Here is a 25,200-nt window from a genome sequence, read left to right on the forward strand (position 1 = left end):
CGTGCTAAAAATAAGTACCGCTTAATTTACTATTGTGTTAAAATAAATTTAAAAAAGGCTTCTGTTAGTCATTTTAATATTTTTATATATTTTAATGTCTACGTCTAGCATCAGTTTATATGAATTGCATTGTGTTAAGTTATTGGTATAGGATAAAAGACAAATAGATGAGTGCGCGCATTACAACACTAACCTTCTAAATTGTATATTGTAATTAGTACTGTCTTGTGCGCATATCTTGAAATGCACACAGTTATAAGAACAGTTTATGAAGTAGTATATTTTTACTTTATCATCCACTCGCTAAAAGTCATGGATTATCTACTACATGTGTCATACACTTATAATCCACGCGAGCTTATTATACTGTTATCTTTTACGCGTCAGGTCTGTAGAGCAGTCATAGATGAGTATGCTGACGAGGTGATGCCGTTGCCAACAACAGCTGCCGATTGCACGCGAATAGCGGACGGCTTCAGGGACAGCTGGAATATCCCACATACTCTTGGTGCTACTGATGGCGAACATATTGCTTGCAAATGTCCACCAAGATCCGGGTCTACGTATTTTAATTACAAGAAGTACTTAACCGTTGTCTTGCTAGCCCTGTAGGATTCTGAGTACAAGTTCGTCTGGGCTGACATTTGAGGCCGTGTTGCTGCATCCGATGCACAGTTGTGGAACGATTCCGACCTGAAGGCAGCAGCTGAGAACGGAGACCTTAACCTGCCAGAACCTGAAGTTTTGCCACATGATTCTGAGGATGTGCCCTACTTTTTCATCGTTGTACGTTGTACGTTGGTGTTCGGTACTTTTCCGTTTCTCTCACGTTGGGCGAACGTTTTGTCCGGTACTAATGCATTTCACTGCCGTTTTATCCGGTAGAAGTCCTTTACTCGCACAGTCATATCCGTTAGCCGACCGTTAATTATCAGGTACATTTCCGTTAAACGTTCGTTTTTTCCCGTTATAGCACCGGTACTTGTGCGGTCATTGTGTGTTTCCTACGCTTCACACACCTTTTGCGAGAATCTTGAGCGGCAAAGCAGGTAATTTAATCACCGGATAATCAAAATCTGCATTTTTGTGCGTTTTTTCTCCGTTGCATATTCGTAAGTCGGTCTGACCGGGCCTTGTAATTTTGTAATTTGCTCAATTCGTTTCTATCTAAAATCATTACCCATATAAATCGCGTCTATTCGACGTTAACCGGTTTCATAATAACAAAACACATTTCACAATGTATAGGCTCAAACAAACTTGGAATACTTAGGGAAAACGTAGAGCAAAATAGGAGGTAGCTTCACCCAGCTCCTTTTTTTGGTTCATCGCTCCTGTCCCTTTAAGGCATCAACATTGAAATGATGAATATCCTCCAAACTTTAATTAATTTTGTCAAGTATTCGATAACAACACTCACGAAGCACATGTGCTTACACCTGTAATTAAATACATTTTACTTACAAATACCCTTGATATAACACATAATCAGAAAATGTCATCGTCTGTTCCGAATTTCCACACTGCTCACTTCTTTAGCAGCACCAGGCACCTTTTGGGATCCTAGATCTTTCCATTGGTATACTTTTGACTGTGTAGTACCATTTGCATTTCAATTTTCTTGTGGATGTATCATCAGCTACGAAAACTTAGTTTTCTATACGGTGTCAAGCGTTTGGGTATGTAGGAAGTTCGTCAGAAACGGTTAATGACGCTATTTTTGCATTGATACTTCATGCTGCCAAGCAATGACTGTATGCATACAGACACATCCTTAAACTCTATATCTACAGGCGTGTACGAGTACTTTAAAACCACAGCTCTTCTTAATATTCGTACAATAGTGTACTATAAATTAAATAATCTTATTATGTATCCCTGATTTGAAGTAATCTAAGACCAGAGCACATTTTCACCAACATTTCAAGTTGAAATAATAGACTCGTACTTATATTTTACAAGCAAAAAAAATTCTGTAGTTATCAAATTATGTTAAAATAATGAAGTGTTCTCTGTCTAGTTCTCCGTATATTGAATGCGATTGTTTTACGATAAGAATACCTAATAGGTCAAATGCTTTTCCATTGCCTTTCTAAAGTCCCAATCTTACACAGAGCAAAATTCATTTAGACAACTATCTGATTGGAATAATTTTAGGTTCATGAGGATCAATGTTGACACCAGTACTTCCTTCAACATTCAGATTTACAAAAAGCCTTATTCGTTTAATTTCTTGTTTCATAAAATACATAGTTTTGATGATTCATAAAGAGTCATTTTGATGTAAACGTCGTATTTCTTAACACTTTAGTGTGAAATTCATGAAACAACAAGATATGTGTTTGTCAGAAACACTATCAGTACGTCCCCTTCTGTGCCGCTTTGAAGCTATATATTTGACCTTGACCTTTCACCACTCAAAATGTGCAGCTTCATGAGATACACATGCATGCCAAATATGAAGTTGCTATCCTCAATATTGCAAAAGTTATGGCAAATTGTTAAAGTTGGAGCAAACAAACCAACCAACCAACCAACCAACAGGGCAAAAACAATATGTCCTCCCCCCTATAGTGGAGGTGGAGGGGGACATAGAAATAACAAGATGCGTTTGTGAAACACAATGTCCCCCTATATGACGTTTGACCTTGAAGGATGACCTTGACCCTTCACTACTCAAAATGTGCAGCTCCATGAGATACACATGCATGCCATAACATAAAAAGCAAGGCAATCAAATCACATCGATAACAACGTTGAACTTCCATCATATACCTTTTTGGCAAATATGGAAGTTATGTATTAAATAATAATAACAATACAGTGTTGTTGTTTTGTCATTTATTAAGTATACAGATCATTGCAAGATTCTGATGGCTTTTCTTGAAATGCATCACCAGCCGTCTGGAACACTGAAAAAAAGGCAATGGATACTCTGTTAAGTTATGGTGAAAAACAAATTATTTGCATTTTTTGTACAAATATAAATTAAAAAGGCTCACATTATACTGCAAGCAATTCATAAGTTGCCTGCTGGTGACCCCCCCCCCAACATCATTAACAATAGTGCATTGTCTGTATATTACCATCAATTCAAGATTGTATGATTCAATCTCAATGCTTTGTTTTGGTTAAAATTGGTACAATGAATCATATTTATTTTAAGCTTACTCACATGCAATAGTTACTGAGAAACGGCTCCGAATGGAAAAAAAATCTTAAATGTCAGTCTAATAAGGGGCCATAACTCTTGAGCTATGAAGGTATAAATCATTATAATGTCAGGGTCAAAAGTATTTTATGTGGTGTGTTTGTGTTGAAAGTGTTTACAGATCCATGGAAGTGTTAGAGATATGTAGAAAGAATTATAAGCATTCTACAACATGTGTCATCACTTTCAGACTCTACCTGGGACATTTCAAAGGTTATCCATCACTGAAATGAATGTAATAAGTTGAAAAAAGGCTATATTTAAGGTAATAAAAAATATATTGGTACATAATTTGAACCAAACTTCTCAGGCAGTTTCTAATAATGGACTTTAATCAAAGGTTTACCAAAAATGGAATTTTTTTAACAAACAAAAAAGGCATGCCATGGCTAAACTATTAATTAAATCTTACCTACCATAGTGATTTTATTTACAAATGATCAAAGAAATGAGTGAAAATATATACTGTCTATGCTCACAAGTGAAATAAAATCGCTACCAGAACCAACACATTTTCACTTTATTTCATGACTCTCTGAACAAATTGTATACTATTATAGTTCTTGAATACATTCATATTGGCGAATTGGGCAAGAACCAGAATGAAATGTCACTTTGATTTTCAAAAATTTGATTCTTGAATCATATAAGATTTGTTAAAGGGCATATTGACAGCTAAAACGGAATTTTATTCTCTGAAATAAATGTATGCGTTAATATGAACTTATTTATATGTTTCTTAAAGCACAGACCTTGCTTTATATATTGTAAATATGTACATTATTAATTAACAAGAGCTGTCAGAGGACAGAGCGCTCGACTATTCAAGTGCTTGACAGTATAACGTAAGCCATCATGGAGAGGGGGTATAATGTGTGTGTGTGTGTGGTCATTTAATAGATGATATTTCAAAAAAAAGAAAAAAAAGAAAAATTTGAGGGGGGGGGGGAGTCAAGGTCATTCAAAAGTCAAGGTCAAATTGAACTTGCCAGGTACAGTACCATCATGATAGTAAGAAAGTATTTGAAGTTTGAAAGCAATAGCCTTGATACTTTAGAAGTAAAGTGGATATAAACACAAAATTTAACAAAATATTCAAAGTTACTAAGACAAACAAGAATATCAGTGAAACTGATGGATGCTCCCTGATGATGCGCTTTGTCAATGTATGTGTTAATAAACACCTAAAAAATCTATTATTAGCCTCGGTGACCTTGACCCAGTGACCTCAAACCTCATCAAAAGGTAATGGTCCATGCAAGGTACCTACATGCCAAATATGAAAGAGATCGGTAAAGTATTGAAGGCGCTATGAGAAACGGTAGCAAAAGTGTGACGGAAGAAAGTCTATTATTAGCCTCGGTGACCTTGACCCCAGTGACCTCAAGCCTCATCAAAAGGTAGAGGTCCATGCAAGGTACCTACATGCCAAATATGAAAGCGATTGGTTAAGTATTGAAGGCGCTATGAGAAACGGTAGCAAAAGTGTGACAGAAGTAAGGAAGTATGTAAGTAAGGAAAGACAAACTGGCAACTATATGCTCCACCGAATAAGGGGCCATAATTCTGTCACAATGCTTATTACAGTTGTCTGATCTTGTTTATAGATTAGGATCATGTTGGTAAAGAAGTACGCAAAATTTGAAAGCAATATGTCAAAGGACATAGAAAATATTTGAGGTTGTACGCAATTTTTAACATAGATTTATCAATAATATTCATATTCTAAGTGAAAAAAGGGCCATAATTCTTACAAAATGCTTGATTCAGTTGTCTGCTCTTGTTTATAGATTGGTGTCATGTTGGTAAAGAAGTATGCAAAATATAAAAGCAATATGTCAAAGGACATAGGAAATATGTGAGGTGGTACGCAAACGTTAACATTCCAACGCTCACGGTAACGCCGACGCCGGGGTGAGTAGGATAGCTCCACTTATATATATATATATATATATATATATATATATATATATATATATATATATATATATATATAGTCAAGCTAAAAAAAGTTATCCCCACGAAACTTTTTGTGGGCGCAGGAAATCGTAGTAGTATTAACATATCCAGCTATGGGCATGCTCACTGACCATAATGAATAATGGAACAGTAGTTTTGTGTAGAAAATATTCATTAAGATTGTGAATGTTGTGGGCAAGATTTCGATCCCCATAAGCACTAAGACCATAATGTAATAATATTTTTTTGGCCCTTCACTAATCTTTTTAAACGATTTCATCAATGTTCCTTATACATGTACATTTATTTTTCATAAAAATCGGACATGTGGAATGTTGAATATTTGCCATTGCATAGAGAAAAACCATTGACATGCCCCCTTAAATTGATTGCAGAAAAAGTTGTAAACCAAAAACAAATAATAACAAAGAGCAGTGAAAAAAATTGGCCATTATTAATTTAATTTCAAAGAACAATGAAAATTTAAGGCAACAAGAGCTGTCAGAGGACAGCGCGCTCGACTATTCGAGTGCTTGACAGTATAACGTAAGCCATCATGGAGAGGGGGTATAATGTGGGTGTGTGGTCATTTTATAGATGATATTTAAAAAAAAAAAATTGTTCTTTTTTTTTTTAGGGGGGCGGGGTGGGGGGGGGAGTTCTGGGGGGGGGCATGGGGGATGGTTTGGGTGGAGCCCATTGTGGTATGTCAGGTAAGTGTTGTTTTGTTAAAGTATGAATCAAATGTGATCATAAATCCCCTCCGATGAAACCGGTAGGGGACAATAATGAGCGGATACAAATTTAAAGGATAGAACTGAATGTTCAAACCTTTTATCTTGTTTGAACCTGATTGGTTTTGCAAATCGCATTAATTAATTGTGGTGAACATTGGTGTTTTGTTTCTTGGAACAATGAAACGGGATATGTGATTTACTAAGAAGAATCAAAATCATAATGTGGCAAATGAATATTTATCTTCAAGTGTGAGTGATGCCAAATCCAAACTCTGCATATTGAAACAATATGGTCACCATTTGAGTGAGATTTAAAAGAAATATTTCTTAGTGGCCTAGGACCTTTGACCTGAAAGTATCAATTCAGCATATAACCTGATTGTAGCGAGTTGTTGAATGAGCTTTCTTGCATATATAATGGTATGTGAAAATTGAGTATTAAGTGTGACTTTGACCATGAGACGAGTTATTCCAAACCTATGCTTTCCATTTTGGTTCATTATGCATTTATACTTCACATTGCACCCTCTTTCAATTACCTTGAAGACTCTCGTCACACCTTGGGGAGGTTGCTGCTGGGAGATAATTTTTAGGTCCAGGGAGCGCTTAGAAGCAGTCAATATAGCAGTAAGCATCTTCCAGCACCCTGTTATGGAGAGAAGAGTATTGGGGTTTATGGTGAGAACTGTGAGTGTCATTCTTTTGTACAGTTGTAGTGGCAGCCATTGTGTGAATACTCATGTAATCACTCTCACTTAAGTATCAATAGCTAATTATATATATTAATATATCATTCGGAAACCATTTTACTGCTTCAGGTCACTGTGACCTTGACCTTTGACCTAGAGACCTGGAAATCAAAAGGGGTCTTCTACCAGTCATGATCAATGTACCTATGAAGTTTCATGATCCTAGGCTTAAACTTTCTTGAGTTATCATCCGCAAACCATTTTACCGTTTCAAGTCACTGTGACCTTGACCTTTGACCTATTGAACTGATAATTGAAGGGGTCATTTGCCAGTCATGATTAATGTACCTATGCGTTCTTGAGTTATCATCCGGAAACCATTTGATGGACGGTCTGACCGACATGTGCAAAACAATTAACCCCCTCTTCTTCGAAGGAGGGCATAATAAATTAATTTTGTTCAATCTATCTATTTATCCATTAAAAAGTTCACACTTTCAAAACAAATATAATACAAACTTGGTCATAAACAATAATAAAATACCCCTGCTGTCCCTGTGAATGTTTATGAGCGAGGATCAAGGAATCAAGACCATTACTCTTGGATGTGAAATCAATGCAAATAAAAATTGTGTTTTGAAAATCTTCTTTTCATGCTGATCACATATTTACAAAATTGAATGGATAGACAAATCCACAACAGACCAACCAACATACAGACTCCAATATACCAGGAATAACCCCACATACCGCATTGACACAGAATATTTTGCATGCTGTCTTCACAAAATAAGAAAAACATATTTACATGTTTGGCGATTTTATGAGTTATTATGCAATTGTGACCTTGACCTCAGAGATATCGACAATTTGGCACGACACACCGTTCAATGATGGTAAACAAATGTGCATTTTTTTTGTTTAATCTCACAATGAATGACATAGTTATGGCCCAGATAAACTCACAACCAAACTTAGATAGATATTTAGTCACTATTTATTCCAAAAATTTGTGTTGAAAGCCTGTCGACAGGTGTCGCAAGCCAGTGTTATAGGACCTAAAGTCAAAATCCATGTGACCTAATTTTTCGGCCCGGCATGGCCCACGTTTGAAGTTGGCCTAGAGATCATCTAGATTAAACTTCTGACCAAGTTTGGAGAAGATCGGATGAAAACTACTTGAATTAGAGAGCAGATACCATACTGAATGCTAAAAAACGCACAAAGTGACCCTGTGACCTAGTTTTTAGCCCGGCATTGCACATGTTAAAACTTGGCCTAGAGATCATCTTGATAAAATTCTGACCAAGTTTGGTGAAGATTGGATGAAAACTACTTAAATTACAGAGCGGACAGCATGATGAATGTTTTAAACGCACTAAGTGACCCCGTGACCTAGTTTTTGACCAGGCATGACCTATATTCAAACTTGACCTAAACATCATCTACATACAACTTATGACCAAGTTTGGTGAAGATCCAATAAACACCTTGAATTAGAGAAGGGACACTTAATACAGAGCCATCGACAGACAGACAAGGTCACTCCTATATACCCCACTATACTATGTTTCTGGGGATATAATAGCAAATAATCAAGAAATATAAAACAAGATAATCTTGATAATAATAATTAATACTCAAGCAACAAACATATGAACCAGGTATCGCATTGTGGAGCACTAACCAGTTTTTACTGCGGAAGACGACAAGCTACATTCTGTGTGTGATGGGCAGTTGGGAACCATACCCTTCAATATGAAAACTTGCCAGCTTCTAAGTGTTCCACACAGAGGTCAGCACCTTCACTGTCTCCAGCTCAATCTCTAGGTACACCTACCTATATATGCAAAAATCAATTGAGTGAAACCACTAGTTTGATTATCCATTAGATGCATTCTTGATCAAACATTAGAGCAGTAGTACCCGTGTGATTTATAATATGGGTATTTTTACTGGATGCTGTAAAAATAACAGTTTGCTTTTGTTCACATCAATGACCATGATAACACATTAATGGCTATAAAAGAAATAATGAAATTAGCTGAACAAACGCGAGTTATCAACAACCTATGGCATAACTAGCAAAACCATCAGTACAGTTTACAAAAAAAAAACGCTTCTTTTGAAAAATGGGTTGTTTGTACAGTAACTGTAACACTATTTACTTACTTACAGTTTCGTTTCACATTCATATGCATTTTCTAAATTTTGGCATTTAAATTACATAAAAAATATGAGTGAAAATAGTTTCATGCATCGTCAGTTTTAAACAAGAGTGCCAAACTGTCACAAGATACGCCCGTTCGAAGGTTTTGGACACCATGCTCAATGCTTGAAATGCACTAAGTGACCTCGAGACCTAGTTATTGACCCGGCATGACCCATATTTAAACTTGACCTAGATATCATTTAGTATAACATCTGACTAAATTTGGTGAAGATCATATGAAAACTACTTCAATAAGAGAGCGGACACCATGCTAAATACTTGAAATGCAATATGTGACCTTGTGACCTCGTTTTTGACCCTGCATGACCCATATTCCAACTTGACCTACATATCATCTAGACACAACTTCTGACCAAATTTGGTGAAGATCGGGTGAAATCTACTTCAATTAGAAAGCAGACACCATGCTAAATCCTTGAAATGCACTAAGTGACCTCGTGACCTAGTTTTTGACCCGGCATGACCCATATTTGAACTTGACATAGATATTGTCTAGACACAACTTCTGACCAAGTTTGGTGAAGATCGGATGAAAACTATTTAAATTAGAGAGCGGACACTGCTGTGGACGCCGTCCGCCAAGGGTGAAACTATAATACGTCCCGTTTTTAAAAACGGGCGTATAAAAAAAGGAGAGCATAAGATTTGGCTGTGTGAGAGGGTGTTTTGCTGCGTAAATGCGCGACTCTCACGCTGAATGCCCGATACTTGACAGGCGCATGAATGTTGATGCAAACTACTTCAATTAGAGAGCAGACACCATGCTAAATCCTTGAAATGCACTAAGTGACCCCGTGACCTAGTTTTAGACCCGGCATGACCCATATTCGAACTTGACCTAGATATTGTCTAGACACAACTTCTGACCAAGTTTGGTAAAGATCGAATGAAAATTATTTGAATTAGAAAGCGGACACGAAAAGTGTGACAGACTGACAGACAGTGCAAAAAATATATACCCCCTTTTCTTCGAAAGGGGGCATAAAAATAACTTATCCATAGACATCGGATGTATTTTGTAATGGGAATGCTTTGGAGATTACCATAACATTATGTGCACACGTAAAACCTTTATGAAGAATCCTCAACATTAAAGATTTATTAATATTTTTGAAAATTAAGCAAACATTCATTTTTTTCCATGAAAGCATTACAATTATGGCTTTTTATAAGTATAATATGATGCATGAAATAGTTTTTTTTCTTTTTAATTTTATGTTAATGTTGAACCATTCAATCACTTTAAAAACATTGCAAGTTATTGCATATCCACAAAGCAAATTAATCTTAGCAGGTAAATTCAATGAATTTATCATTGGTACCCCCAGCCGATAATTCTAAAAATCTGTATAGAAGTTCACCAGATGATGTTTTATGCAAAATATGTATGTTCGCACTGCAGTTTTTTAGAAGAATATTTTTAAGTGTTCATTATATATATTATAGAAGGAAAACAAATTTGATCCGAGGGTGGGGCAAATATGATCCAATGATACTTGAACAATCTTGGTGAAGGTCCACAAGATGAACTTTCATGCCAAATATCTTTGCTCTAGGCCTTGTGATTTATGAGAACATTTTTGTTTTTGAGGTTTTTTAATATACTAATAAGGAAATTACATTTCCCTCCCCAGTGGGGCAATTTTGACCCCAGGAACATAGTTTGAACAATCATGGTACAAGTCCCACCAATTAACCTTTGAACTCTTTAGTGTAATCTTGAGTTTGGAGATTTTGACGTAATTCTTTCTTATGACACATCGTCGAGTGATGGTGAACAAATGTGCTTAATGATTTTAAAATTTTACAATGAATGACACAGTTATGGCCCGGACAAGCTCATTTATGGCCATTTATTACTTTTGAACTAAAAGTGTGACCTTGACCTTCGAGATTTCGACATTATTCCTTCCCGTGCAACACTGTCAAATTATGGTGAACACATGATTTTAAATTGAATTTAATTCTGACAATGAATGACATAATAATGGCCCAGACAAGGTCATTTATGGCCATTTTTGACATTTGAACTCAAAGTGTGACCTTGACCTTTGAGATATTGACGTTTTCTTGAGCAGTGACCGGCCGTGTCATGATTGTGAACATTTATTGCAAGTTATTTGAAATTCCTCCAATCAATAACAGACTTACGCTCCAGACAAGCCTAACCCGGACTTTCATACTGACGGACTGATCCACATACACCAAACCGCCAACTGTGACAAATATGTCGAGCTCTCCATAAGTGGGCTCGACAAAAAATCGACTTGCCCACAGGTAAAGGTCCACCACACAATGTTTCATGCTAAATATCTCAGCCCAAGTCCTTGCAGTTTCAGAGTAGATTTTTTAAGTTTTTCCTTTTGGTTGCCAGGGCAACAAGGATTTCATGGAAAACAATTCTTGGAGCAACATTGAAGGAGCTTCATGCCAGGAATATTCCTGCCAGTTTCATCAAGCTTTGCCCAAAGGTTTAGTAGGAGATATTGTTTAAGTAAAAATGTTGACATATAGACATACATCGCAAAACAGACAAAGACCAGCAACAATAACTAAAGTTGAGCTATAAAGGGTACATCTCTGAAATGACCAAATCATCCTGATGACTCTTATGCAAGAACCACTGAAAAATGATAACAAATTTGATCTAATTTGAATTTCACTAAATTCATACACCAACATATGCAGACAGAAATTTGACATTTTCAATCAATTAAGGGGCCATAACAGTTTAATTTTACAATGGCTTCAAGGCCTTTCCCCAATTTGGAATGTCAAAATGAACATTTGCATTATAGTTTATCTGTCTTCAAGGTAACAATCTGGTAAAAATATTATACATAAGACAAGTCGGTCAATTAACAGGCGAACAGCTTTGTTGTATACTTAAATAAACCCAATCTTAATGCCTATTAACTTCAAGTTTCATTCAATTCTATGCAATTGCTACTGAAAAACAACTCTGGTCTGAAAAGCAATTTAGGGTTATCTTTTCGAATCAATACTAGGCTTATTTATATTACATACCCTCAGGTTTGTATACTTGCCGGTTCAGGAGGCGTTATAGAGCGCTATCAGTTTAATGATTATTCCCCGAATATCTTTCAGGTGTGCCAGCGGGGTCTCCTGGAACACCTTGATCGTTTTCACTACATGCTCACTTTCAGTGAAGTGGCGCTCCAGGTTTGCGTCCGTCAGGATGGCCGCACTCTCCTCTACCCTCCGAACAACCTCGCGACGGCTCTTATCCAGGCAGGTTGAGGTCAGGAAGCCTGTGAGAAGGAGATCGTCCGAAAAAAAAAAAAACTTAATAAGCAAATTTGTTGAATTGATATCCCCCGCCAATATGCTTCTGGACACAAAAGTGTTATATTTGACACTCAAAAAAGCATTTTTTCAAGATACAAAGGGCCAAAACCCCGTTATTAACAGACTGTGTACAATGCCATTTGGCGTGCATCGTCCTCTTATCCATATATATACTCATACCAAGTTTCAATGAAATCGGCCAAAGCACTTTCAAGATATGGCTCTCGACACAAAAGTGCTGGACGGACGGAAAGATGGACGGAAGAACAGACAGAAAGACGGCCAACGCCAAAACATTAATAAGTAGATGTCCAAGAAGAATGAATAATTTACATAAATCAAATCCTAAGTTTACGCTTACATTGTTCAATGTGCGGGCGTCCGCTAGACCATTCCCTGGCACCACTTCAGGAAGTTCTTGATTGCCGTTAGTGCATTCCGCACCGTCTTCAGCTGGTGAGTGGTGTTGAGGAACTGTCGTGGACCTCCATATGGCCCATCCACAACAGCACGTCACTCAACACCACTCCTTCCAAGTAGCCAGACAGGGCCAGGAACCGGTTGATCTTCATGTTGACCTCTTGTGTTTTCGACTCTTTTGCCAACCCACCTGGCCTGCTCCGCAGGAACATGTAGTCTACATATGAGTCAACTATTGAAACTGCAACAAGTATTATTGGATGATATTCTATGCTAGATGGTGAAATCGCATATAATTTAACTAACAACCAGTAATTCCAAAGTATTATAAATAAATAATATTTATCTTAAATTTTAATGTACTTATATATATTTCCTCACGGTTTTTAATATATATACATGTTGCAATAATAATGACTATAAATTGAAATGTATATAATTAAAAAAAAATCTGGGAAAACAGGGCTTAATGCACCAAGTACTGGTTCTACCCCGAAAACGGACTCAAAACTTTACACTATATAAGCAATCCATATTGTTACTTGCAGCTTCTCCGACCATGCATCACCCTTGCATTGGGTTCCAGGCTCAGGCAGTATTTCCGCGTTAGGAATGAAAAGTCCTCTTCCTCCTCCTCCTCATCCTCCACCTTCTCATCCTCCTATGCCGAGTCATCATGAGTGGCGAGTCTGCTGGTCACCTTTCCTGAAGTTTTCGCGACCTGTAAATGACGTTTAAATGTAAAAGTTACAAATCGTTTGGTATGGTTTTGTATTAGACATTGATAGAAATATGAGAAATTAAATACAAAAACCACACGAACACAATTTAACACTTACTTTCCGGAAACGGCCCTCTTGTGTAAACAAAATTGAATGTCCCAGCCTCCATTTTGTGCTCCTGTTCTAGATGACGCAGCCGGTCAATCACCGACCGGTCGCACAGCCAGCAAGAGTAGTAATTCCTCGTCTTTGTCTTCTTCACTTTCCGACCGGTCTTAGCACGTGCCTCTGACATCAACGGCTTCATGGGGTCTGCCGTCAGCGCTTGCACCCAGCGAACGTGGTCTGTTACCCGGAGGTACACAGTCGTGTTGCCGTTTACCACGCAAATGGGGCATTGCCTTGGGATAGGCTTTGCGTTTGGTGTCTGAAATATTAGTTTGAAATGTGTACGAAGCAGGTGGCTATCAATATATATGATTTATTAAGAGATGATGAGATAACGGACCCAGTTAATTGATTGAAATAATGATTATGTGATTGAAGCTGTTATGCTAGGGTAAAATACCAAGGAATGTGTATAGATATTGTTAACTTTTTTTAATGGTGTTAAAAATGAATATTTTATTTCAATATTTGCACATGCTTTGTTTTATTTTACAAAGTAATCACTATTAACCTTAAGTTTATTCTCATGAAAAAAACATACCATTAAATAGCAATACTGATTACTTTATCTATTTGAGTGACATTAAGAGTGACCATGTACATGTATATATCAATCTATACTGTCTAACTCCCCTTGTAGATATTATTGACAGGTAAATATAATATTATATACCGTCTTATAACGATTCAAGACTTGGCCAAAATAAGGCCCCATTCCCTCAACAAAAAAGTATTAATTTTTTCCCCAGATAAAAATTCACCCGACACTCAAGCAAATTAATTGCCCTAGACCCAGAATTGTCAAGTTTAAAATGTTTAAAACTAAATAGAATTGTTATGTATTTAATTTGGAGGTAATAAAGACTAATCAAGTGATTAAAAAAACATAGTATATTGTTTCTCATGTTTGGTTTAAAGTCCAATTTTTTTTTAAATGATGCCCTATTTCCCCCGCCTCAGGGTACAGGTATCATTAGGCATTCTGAATCAACATTTTCATCAAAAACAATGATTCTTCATTCTTTACAGGCTGGGGGATTAAATTTTTAGAAACAACAATAACCTTTCAAATCGCATACCAAACGTTAAGACTTTTTAAATGAAAATGTGGATTCAGAATGCCTAATGATTCGGAATACCTTGACAAACTGTACCGTTACCCCAAACCCTGAGGTAGCTGTGGCGTAAAGGATATGGTGTCCGCCTAGCAACCAGGAGGTCACGGGTTCGATCCCCACTGTGGAAGCGTTCTTTAGATCTTCCTTATAGACACTAAGTACTGGTTCTAGGCACAGGAAACAAAATGTACAGCTTTTTCAAATAAGTCCTATGCAATCAAACTAAAATATACAGGTTTGAACTAAACCAGAGGGAGATCTCTGCATGATGCATGTTAGTCTTATTTATAAGACGCGCGAGATACTTTACCCATATAAAAAGTAGCTTAATATTTAAGAGCGTCAAAAATTTGGACTAGATGCATGTATGCAATATCCCAGTGTGACCCAAATTCGACGGGTGTAAAGAACCGAATGTAATGGACCGAAATTCGACGATGTAACGGTTACATGAAGCAATATTTAGCAAATAATTAAAGAAATAATGAAATGTTTAATAGCAGAAAATAATAATTTTAAACTCGGCTGTATTACTTTGAAATGATTCAAAGACAATAATCATCCATTTAATCAATATAAATAGAACATCGTCGAATTTAGGTGTCGTCGAATTTGGGATGCGGATAATGTATGGTTTCCAGTATTTACTATGGGGAAGAACTATTGTTGGCAAAATATTTCACTTCAAGAATATGTTTGCGTATCAGATATCAAATATGTACAACACACAACCAATACAATTGTGTTACTGTTATGAATAATACAATTTAAAAAATGATTTTTTTTCTCCGTTTATTACTTTCACTGAATCGAAGGGTTAACAGAACCCAAGGCGAACATGATGTAGGGCGAACACAAGGCTACGGGTCGAAACCCATTAATAAAAATATATGCAATGACGGGTTATGGAGGTTTCGGTAAATGACAAGTTCGGTAAATTGATTTATAGAGTAAAAGCCGTGGAGGTTTCGGTAAATTGATTTTATAGAGGAGGTATACCTACAACGAGGTGTTAATGACACCTATTATCGGCTTACAATAACATTAGGGGCATTTATTTGCAAACTGTGGATTAATTTTGATGTACATTAATTGAGTTGTTTGGCACTAATTAATTTATCGGTTTAAATGTACGGACTTGATTTTATCAAATTAGAGATGTTTGCAAAGTGTTATTATTAATTATCCAGGCTTGCAACCTATAAATATTCTAATCGATGGAGGTAAATTATATATTAAGGTCATGGTCGTTTTGTATTTTATATATGTTTTTAAACAATTAGTTGATAAAAACCTTAATTAAAGCGTATCAGTTAAAAAAATATAATAATGTGGCTCTTACAAGAGGTGGCCTCCACGTGGCAAGAGCTGGGATACATATTCATTATGTTGGCAAACTACCTCATGTTTATATAATGGTTAAGTTTCGGTGGTTTAAAATACTAAGATCAAATATGTTTGTTTCGTATATAAATAAATTTCTCGCTTCTTTTTCCTAGTTATCAGTTAAATTTTATATATTGTTTTTTCTTGTGTTTTTTCTCAACCAGAAACCAGAAAGAAATAATAAAACATATAAATAAATATAAAATTCAACATGAAATCATTTTTATTAAATCATATTTTACAAGAAACTTTTTAAAATAGCATTAAACTTAATTGAAGAGCTTACATTGATTCCGCCATAAATCATTATTTCTTATTACTATTATGTTACTATTATGTTATTTAAATAAAAGCACCAATTTAAAAACAAACAACAGTATTGCGTTATTTAAATCGTAAAATTAACCAAAAATTTCCTAACTGAATTCGTTTTTCAGAGGTTGCATTTTCATTTCCCTTAATTCTTTACCTTAGGCATAGCATTAATTACTCTACTCAAAATTAATCCACAGTTTGCAAATAAATGCCCCTAATGTTATTGTAAGCCGATAATAGGTGTCATTAACACCTCGTAGGTATACCTCCTCTATAAAATCAATTTACCGAAACCTCCACGGCTTTTAGTCTATAAATCAATTTACCGAACTTGTCATTTACCGAAACCTCCAGCAGCCCCCAATAGTTAATGTTCTGCTAATGATAAAACTAGGAAATGAATCAGAATTGCACCATGTCAACAGTTGGTATGAAAAACCATGTCTTATCTAAAAATAGATATCTATACTTCTCGTTCATGTCACAGAGAACTGCTCACTATCATTATAAATCTGAAAACGGGCTTTAGCTATAACACTATATTCTGTTCCAGCATAAAAAATCAATCTATAAACAGACTATAGCCATGAACGCAAATACAATGAGCATTTTACCATAAGAATTCGATTTATCGAGCTCGAAAAATATTCAACAAACCACAAAAGTTAGAATCGCTATATCCCTTTGCGTGAATCGCACTGATTTTCATGTATTCTCATTCGCTTTCTAAAACCGGTGCATCTGTGTTTCTGTTAAATGCACGTCCCTACTATAGCCTCGATAGCGGCTATATCAAGTTGTATCTTTGACGCAAGAAACGCCACGACTTTGATATTGCTTTTTAGAGACGTGTCAACATATTCATAAAATCACAAGTATTTTATTTTTGGAACATCATGTAGTAATTACCTTTTCAGAAACCTGCTAACACTTCGTGTGTGTATTGTAAAACGCCTTTACTCCGGTTGCTCACAACGCTAAACGTCGCGAAAACACATTAAAATACTATCCAGTTTCATGTTATTCACAAGCAATTACAATAAATAATTATATGTTGCGAGAAATCGTAACAATTAACAACTATTACAATAACCACAAAGTGAAGACACTTTGAATTAGAGCTGACACAGTAAATCCAGTTAGAATTTGAACTTGGTTCTTTCCCCACAAAACCAAAATGTCGAATAAAAGCACTCGGTCACGGACTACTTTTATCAGAAATCTTCCTAGTACACACAGAAAATGAAAACCTTATTTGCATTTTATATTTATTTTCCACTTATAAATGTATTAAATCAAAAATTGACAGTTACTGGACTTGTTGGTTTCATATTTTGCTCGGCGTAAGAATATACGTTTACATGTTGGAAAACCTACCATTCTGCTGTTGTATGAAACTTTGATAAACGGGAAACTAAACAAATGATTTCCGCACTTACGTGAAGCATTCGAATAAGAAATTGTACATTGTGAATAAAAATCGTCATACAGTTTAAAGATACATGATATGTACAGCAAAACTACATCAAAACCAATATACATTTTCCCGCTGGCGCCTCGGGAATACCAATTAGGTCAAGACGATCACATTTGGTTAGGGGTAAACTAATCGAGATTTCAAATTAAACCACAAATAACTAGAAACACTTTTTGTTTAATCGGCCCATAACCAAAGTATTATATCTTTAGCCGTTTAAAGAACATTTAATATGCATTGTATGTATCATACGTTTAGTTATTTATCATGTAAAGTTATTTATATTACCCATGCAACAAATTTGGAATGATCCGCCGATATCGCTAAAGTCATGGCTGGTCATGTTACAATATTAAGACATCATACAACGTGTCGGCTTCGTACGAAATGAACACGACTACCACGACCTTATGGAAATGATTAAGTAATTGAAATAGTAGCGAACTAAATTGAATTGAAAGGAAGGATTTTGTTTCGAGGAACAATATCATTCACTTGGTCTTCTATAAGAGATCAGGAACTAAAACAGACCTTTGTTTGTATAAGTCTATTTTGAAGATGTTTTAAGCGATAATTTTAGCGAGGTTTGACAATAAAAAAAAGGTTAAACATGTTTATTTGACGTTTATTATATGATCTCGCTGTATTAAATATAATAGATGAGTGTTCGTTTGTTTGTTTAGATTTGATCCATTCCGACTCGTCTTCTCAAGGTCATGACCGTGTTTACTACCTATCATGAGACAACAATCCTGAATCCGGAAGCTTGTGATCATCTATAAAGTGTCGCTCTGGATAAACTGGGCTAAATGCGTGTGCGTACAGTGTCGTCCATTATAAACCTGTTTAGTCCGCACAGGTTTATCAGGGACAAAACTTTCCGCGTTTTGTGGTTTTCCGTTATAAAGAGACCTTTCAACGAAAAAAAAAATCCATGAAAGCGGAGTGTCGCACCTGATCAACCTGTGTGGACTGCATAGACTTCTCTGTGACGATACTTTACGCACATGCATTAAGGCCAGTTTTTCCAGAACAAAGTTCAATTTTGTGTTTGCAATCAAAGTAACCGATAATGTCATCAGTGACAATTACTTACGCCATCGTTTGTGGACATCATACTACGGTTATAATCAAGGTCATTATGACGGTCATGTTGTTAACCCATTTATGCCTAATGGACTCTCCCATCCTTCTAAATTAAATCAATTTATTTCCAAAATAAGGGATGTCTAGTATATTTATTTCTATATTTAGAATATTTCTTACAGATATTCCTTTAAGCAAACAGCGCAGACCCTGATGAGACGCCTTTTTTCTAGACGCTAGGCATAAATGGGTTAATGGACGTAAAGATACAAGCGTTTGCAACCTGACGGGTTCTAACTTTGATTTTAGTGTTGTTTAATTTTTTTTACTGTTTCACATAATTACATGAGATAATATGCGCCTTGTTCTCGGAAAACGGGGCTTAATGCGTGTGCGTAATGTGTCGTCCGAGATTAGCCTGTGCAGTACGCACAGGCTAAACAGGGGCAACACTTTCCGCTAACACTGAATTTTGAATAAAACAAAAAATCCATAAAAGCGAAAGTGTATTCCCTGATAAAACTGTGCGGACGTCACAGGCTAATCTGGGAAGACACTTAACGCACTTGCATTAAGCCCAGTTTTCCGACACCGCGGCTCATATGCAAAGTACACGTTTCGCACACACTACTCTTAGTATGACATACTAGTTTTTCTCGTTTATGTTTTTCATTCCCTTGCTGTGTTGTTGTTGTTGTTTTGAGATCGAGTCTATATGCATGACAACATAAGTATGGGGTCAATATACAAAAGATACCGTCTAATTATTTGGACACAAACCACAGTTTACCAACAACTCAAAATGGCGGCGACATCTACTTTCACTTTAACCATTTACTGCGCCCGCCACTGAGCATGCGCATACTTGGTTTTACATGCTATTTTTAGTTGGGCGACGGTGGACCATCGTCCATATGCATGTTGTGCCAGGTGAGCTACAAACTCTAACATATTGAAAACTACCTTGATGTACTATAAGAAAACAGCTTAGTAAGCTAAGAGAGCGAGTAGCACATTCCAACCTAAAATGTTACCCAAATTTGGAACATAAAAGTACACAGTCGAAGCTTCGAGAAAGTTCCATGACTAAGGGTTAACAGTCTTGACCCGAATAAACATAAAAAAGTAGGTGAATAAGCGTACCACGTGAGACCACGTGGGATCACGTGGGAAACGTACTTGGAAAAGTCTGATCAAATTTCAAAAAGCAGCCACCGAAAGAATATTTAAGAAAATGCTGTGCGCGATTCAAGTACTGTATTTTCGGATATTCTTTCAGGTGAGATGTTATTACTTATTTATTTATTTTACTTATTTATTTTCAAACCTAAATTATTGTTTGCTGCAAATAAATATATTTATACTTAAATTATTGTTTGCTACTTCAATTTGTTTTAGTTACATTCAATGTAGGGTATTTAGGAAAGTTGTTTGGCTGCACAATATCCGAATAATTATATCTTGTGTATTTATGATAATTACTATTTTATAAGTATCATATTAGTAAAACTAATAATACTGTTTTCTCATAAATAAATAATTTCTTTATTTCATGATTTGATAAAACAATGTTAATGCCTGAAAACTGTTAGCGAAATTGAATAATATTATGTATAATTTATTAATATAAAATAAGAATCAATATCGTTACATATGTATGTGTATATCATAAATGATATCTGCGCATGCAAATATTTATCTTGTTTTAATACATAAGTACTGTATTTTCGGATATTCTTTCAGAACAAAATTGTATGTTTACTTCACCGACTTCCTTTATTATTTACATTTCTTAAAACTCAAAGAATGGTAGCGTTAAACGCTAATTGAAATTGAAATATGGCAGAAACAACATTCGTTAAGACCATAAATCAAAGAACGAATAGAACTGTTAATTACTAAGAACTAAATAATGTATCGTACGTAAATGAAGAGCCCGTTACCCATTTTATCAAATGGAAATGATGAAAACCTCAAGGAACATAAATTATAAGAAAAGCGCGTACGATAGTAATACTCTGGAAAAAAGTTTGAAAGCGGAATAAATATCAAGATAAAAAAGAACATCTTTGTAAATGTTTTACATATCACGTTATCACGTTATGTTTAATTGGTCAATCCACTACAACGTGTAGTGTACACATATACAAGAGATCAGTATATGAGTTCATTATATATATATATATATATATATATATATATATATATATATATATATATATATATATATATATATATATATATATATATATATATATATATATATATATATATATATATATATATATATATTATGTGTGTGTGTGTGTGTTAAAATGTAAAGTGAATCCGAACTAAGATATCAATATATTGAAAAAGTAAACGAACGTCGCATGGATACTAGAAAAACTGTATTAATTAAAATATGCCGACCGGTTTCGCACAGCTCATCAGGGCATATACAATATACACAATAACGTCAAATTGTCAGAGTAACAACGTCAAATAACTTGTATTATGACGTCAAACGTCAAATTATTACATGGAATTTTACAAGGGCTTAAATAAATCAATCAAAATTGTTCTTTTGCTAACCTAGCTGAAACAGTGTGCGAATATAACTTACAAAATGGAAATATTTTAGATTTTGTTTCAATTTTAGAACATTCATCAAGATGTTTGCGTAATGGCATTTGTCTTGTTGAGGGATCGCGCATTTGTTGTTCATGAACAGTTCGTCGATTACGTAATTTATCTCCAGTTTGTCCTATGTAATATTTAACCACTGCATAAAATATACAAAGACATAAATAACCTTTTTAACATTATGACATTTCTGTTTTTATTTTAAATATTTTTCCTTTTTTTCAAATATATTTAAAAAAATAAGTGCCCGACCTCACACTAGCCCAGAGTTATTCACGAATCATTAACGTATATATACGTATAACTTATATAACACAATGTCTATAATAATAAAATACAGAATACAATCATACTAAAAATTATAAATATATTCCAAAGATTGAAAACAACGGGTCTATTTTACTCTATAACGGTAATCCACTTTTCGTTAACTGTTTTGTGGAAAACAACAATTACTCTGCAAACTTTTCAAACGTTTACCAAGCAAACGCATCCTTACGTTATCAATTTCCCGTTATGATTACCGAAAAAAAATCGTTATGTTAAAGACAATTAATTTGCCCCGTTTCATAAACGTTTGTAAAAATGAAAAAAAACGGTCAATTGTTGTACATTTTAATGATAAATCTTTATAGAGAGCAAAGTTGTTTCCCTTGTTTGCAAAATCGCGATGAGAAAACAAGGTCAAATGTAAACAAAGTTTATTGTAACGTTTCTTTTGAATTACCACTTTAACCATGCTTTGTAGTACTGGTTAGACATTGTCTAAATACAGAAGAGAGGATGATTACAAAAGCGACTCTTATATAAAACTGAAAAGGTTAGTTAGATCTATGTCAAACTGGAATGTATGGAGCAAACTGGAAAACATTGATAATTGATACAGAAGTATTTAATACATGGAACAAGTTCTCTAAATAGCCTTTAGTAGCTTTTATTCAGTGGTTGTAGTTCGTGATCTACATTATTATCACAGCAATACATGTTTTTACTTTATTTATAAACTTTAAAAGGCTTCACAATTATCATGTTTCAAATAAAAAACAACAGATTTTAAGTTGATACTATCAATGATAGCTAGTTGATATGTATGCAGAAACAAACTATATTTATTTTCTGTGATAATTTTCAATGCTCTTGTTGGAAGTTGGTTTTGATTTAGATCATTTTTGTCAATAGCAATAACCGTATACTGTAGTATACAAAATACTAAATATATACTTTGTTCTCTTAAAAAACAGACTTTCAGCTAACGTGCATAGATCGCTTTACAAACAACATGACTGAAATATTTTTGGAAATGCTCAGTTGCTAATAACAAACAAACATATATGGATCTTCACAGAAAATAAATAAATAAAGTTTAATTCATTGAAAAGTTCTCCACATCTTGCTAAATTTTCATAAGTATGAACAAAACTAAAGGCCGCACGTACTCTTAATTATTCCTGCATGTTTCCTTATATTTATCCTTTACCATATTCATGTTTGCATACAATGAAATTTCAAATATCAAATGTAATAATTTAAAACTGTTGGTATAAGTCAAATATTTATTTAATGCTTTCCGGTGGTTTATAGAGAAATATCAGTGAATTAAAACTGATAATTTCACTGTTTCAAACAGTGAAAATTATCAGTGAGAATTATCGATAATTTTCATTGTTTACTGTGAAATGACGTCATTTTTTTTACGAAATGACGTCATTATCCCAGCAAAATTCGTTAGTTAAACTCTTGAACAATGTATATAAACTGTGAAAAATGCATTAAATAAAAAGAAAATTTGTTGGATTCGGTGGATTATCGACTTTAATTCACTCGTGATCATAGAAAACATATATTTTCACTCGTGGCTGCGCCACTCGTGAAAATATTATTTTCTATGATCACTCGTGAATTAAAATCGATAATCCACCGGATCCAACAAATATCCTCTATTTAATTTTGTTATATGGGCCTCGGAAATCAGTGCATGGTATTAAAAAACATTATACAATTATAAAGAGTTATTATTGAATAATTCTTAATTATGCTGTTGTTTCTATTAAATTCTGTCAAATAACATGAATCAGATATATGAATTATAAAATGAATGTTTAATATAATATTCAGGATGGCTGAGTGGTAAAGGCAAATGAAATGTTATTTTAAGGACCACCATGGGGGATTACATTTTTCTATTGTTGTTTTTGCTTCTAAAATTCTATTCTGTGGTTAAAATCTAGCAATGTAAGGCTTTTACTGTCATAAGTCAAAATTGATCAACCTGTGAGCACGTCCCTTAAATATTGAAACCCTAAAAATGTGAGGATACCGGTATTAATGATATTATTATGTTTGATTACCATTACAACAAAACCAAACATTAAATGGGTCCACTCAATTTTGTGCATCACTTATTTGAAGTAAACAATATGCGATATGTTAAGGCATTGATTAATCTTATTAGCACATTTTGGTTACTCATAGTAAGACATAGCCATAAAAATCTTATATATAAGGTTTATATTGTGTTGTTGTTTAAAAATATAAGTTTATACAAAAAGAAAAAATAATTTTCAATCGTTTCAGTTTTTACTGTTGGAATGAAATTCCAGCATGTACATGAACATTTTCTCTACTTTATATTTTGGGTTTTAATTTCTATTGTTAGAATAAATATTCACAGATTTTGTCATTTAAAAAGTACATGGTACTCTTAATCTCCAACAAGCTGTAGCGCTCTATGACCACATAGACACAGAAACTCCCTTGATTGATTCCATATCAACATTTCTTTAAATAATAAAAAAATGAACATAAAAAGCACCAGCGCAACAATGTATTGTATCCTTAATTAATTTTGGAATGAAACAATACTGTCAGTCATGATTGAAACCCTTATGACTGTTAATCATCAGGGTGCACCAAACTTGAGCATGTACCAGTTACTATATAAATTTAGATATGTTATGAAATCTTTTGTCTTTAATGGATACCCTACACATGCAAATTCTTAATTAAAACTTTCTATTAAAAGTATCAAAACATTCAAACTATAAATATTGTTTTTATTTGTAATTTTGTATTGTTCAGATGCCTATTTATTAACAAAATTGAAGTTACAAAGTACGGTATTGTAAATGGGCATGAAATCTAATAATGATAACAGTCACTACCGGCATATACAAAACATAAGTTATTACGTGCAGTTGACTAATCTGTTGCCCAAGTAAGTCAATATAACTTCTTTCACCCAGGATACATCTGCGCAGGTAGTTAATAAATCGCCTTTATACACTTCATGAAATACCGGTATCTGTTCTATACTGAAACACAAAAAAAGTTAATTACTATCACACTTCCATAATTAAAACACTGTTATTAAAAAACTAGATTGAATGTTGCTAACTTGATGAATAAATGATTTTATAAAGAAAATAAAAAGATAAAATTTCACTTTTATTGCAGAATTTAAGTATAATTTCCTGACATAAGACATCATATAAAAATCTTACTTTTTACAAAATATTTTATAAATCAGAAAATGTCTTACCAAAGCATACTTAAATTATTATTGAATTTAATATAGTAGTGTCCAATTTGCAACATACACACACAAGTGAGTAACGTTGATTGGTAAATGTCGGCTAGGTACTACTTAAATGTACCAGGGGTTACCCTTCAGTATAATTAAATGTACCCCGGGTACAAAACATATACTGAAACGTACCCGCAAAATCTAACAATAAATCGGTCGTTA

The 25,200-nt window shown here is 34.5% G+C and overlaps 2 long non-coding RNA genes across 5 annotated transcripts; both read right to left on the bottom strand.

The window, feature by feature from the left end:
• Positions 1–2,826: 2,826 nt before the first annotated feature.
• On the bottom strand, positions 2,827–12,794 carry LOC127855800 (uncharacterized). 3 transcript variants are annotated; one of them, XR_008037743.1, is made up of 5 exons: positions 12,500–12,794; positions 11,991–12,101; positions 8,284–8,436; positions 6,447–6,553; positions 2,827–2,912 (listed from the first exon to the last, which is right to left on the bottom strand). It is a non-coding gene; the product is annotated as an uncharacterized LOC127855800 (long non-coding RNA). The 3 variants fall into 3 exon arrangements; XR_008037744.1 differs by having other exon boundaries at positions 8,284–8,432; positions 11,873–12,101; XR_008037745.1 differs by lacking the exon at positions 2,827–2,912 and adding an exon at positions 6,102–6,256.
• An 11-nt stretch (positions 12,795–12,805) lies between these two features.
• On the bottom strand, positions 12,806–14,724 carry LOC127855799 (uncharacterized). 2 transcript variants are annotated; one of them, XR_008037742.1, is made up of 3 exons: positions 14,603–14,724; positions 13,398–13,707; positions 12,806–13,279 (listed from the first exon to the last, which is right to left on the bottom strand). It is a non-coding gene; the product is annotated as an uncharacterized LOC127855799 (long non-coding RNA). The 2 variants fall into 2 exon arrangements; XR_008037741.1 differs by having other exon boundaries at positions 14,588–14,718.
• Between the last annotated feature and the right edge of the window lie 10,476 nt (positions 14,725–25,200).

The sequence above is a fragment of the Dreissena polymorpha genome, chromosome 13 (assembly GCF_020536995.1).
Source record: "Dreissena polymorpha isolate Duluth1 chromosome 13, UMN_Dpol_1.0, whole genome shotgun sequence".
NCBI classification, from domain to species: Eukaryota; Metazoa; Mollusca; class Bivalvia; order Myida; family Dreissenidae; genus Dreissena; species Dreissena polymorpha.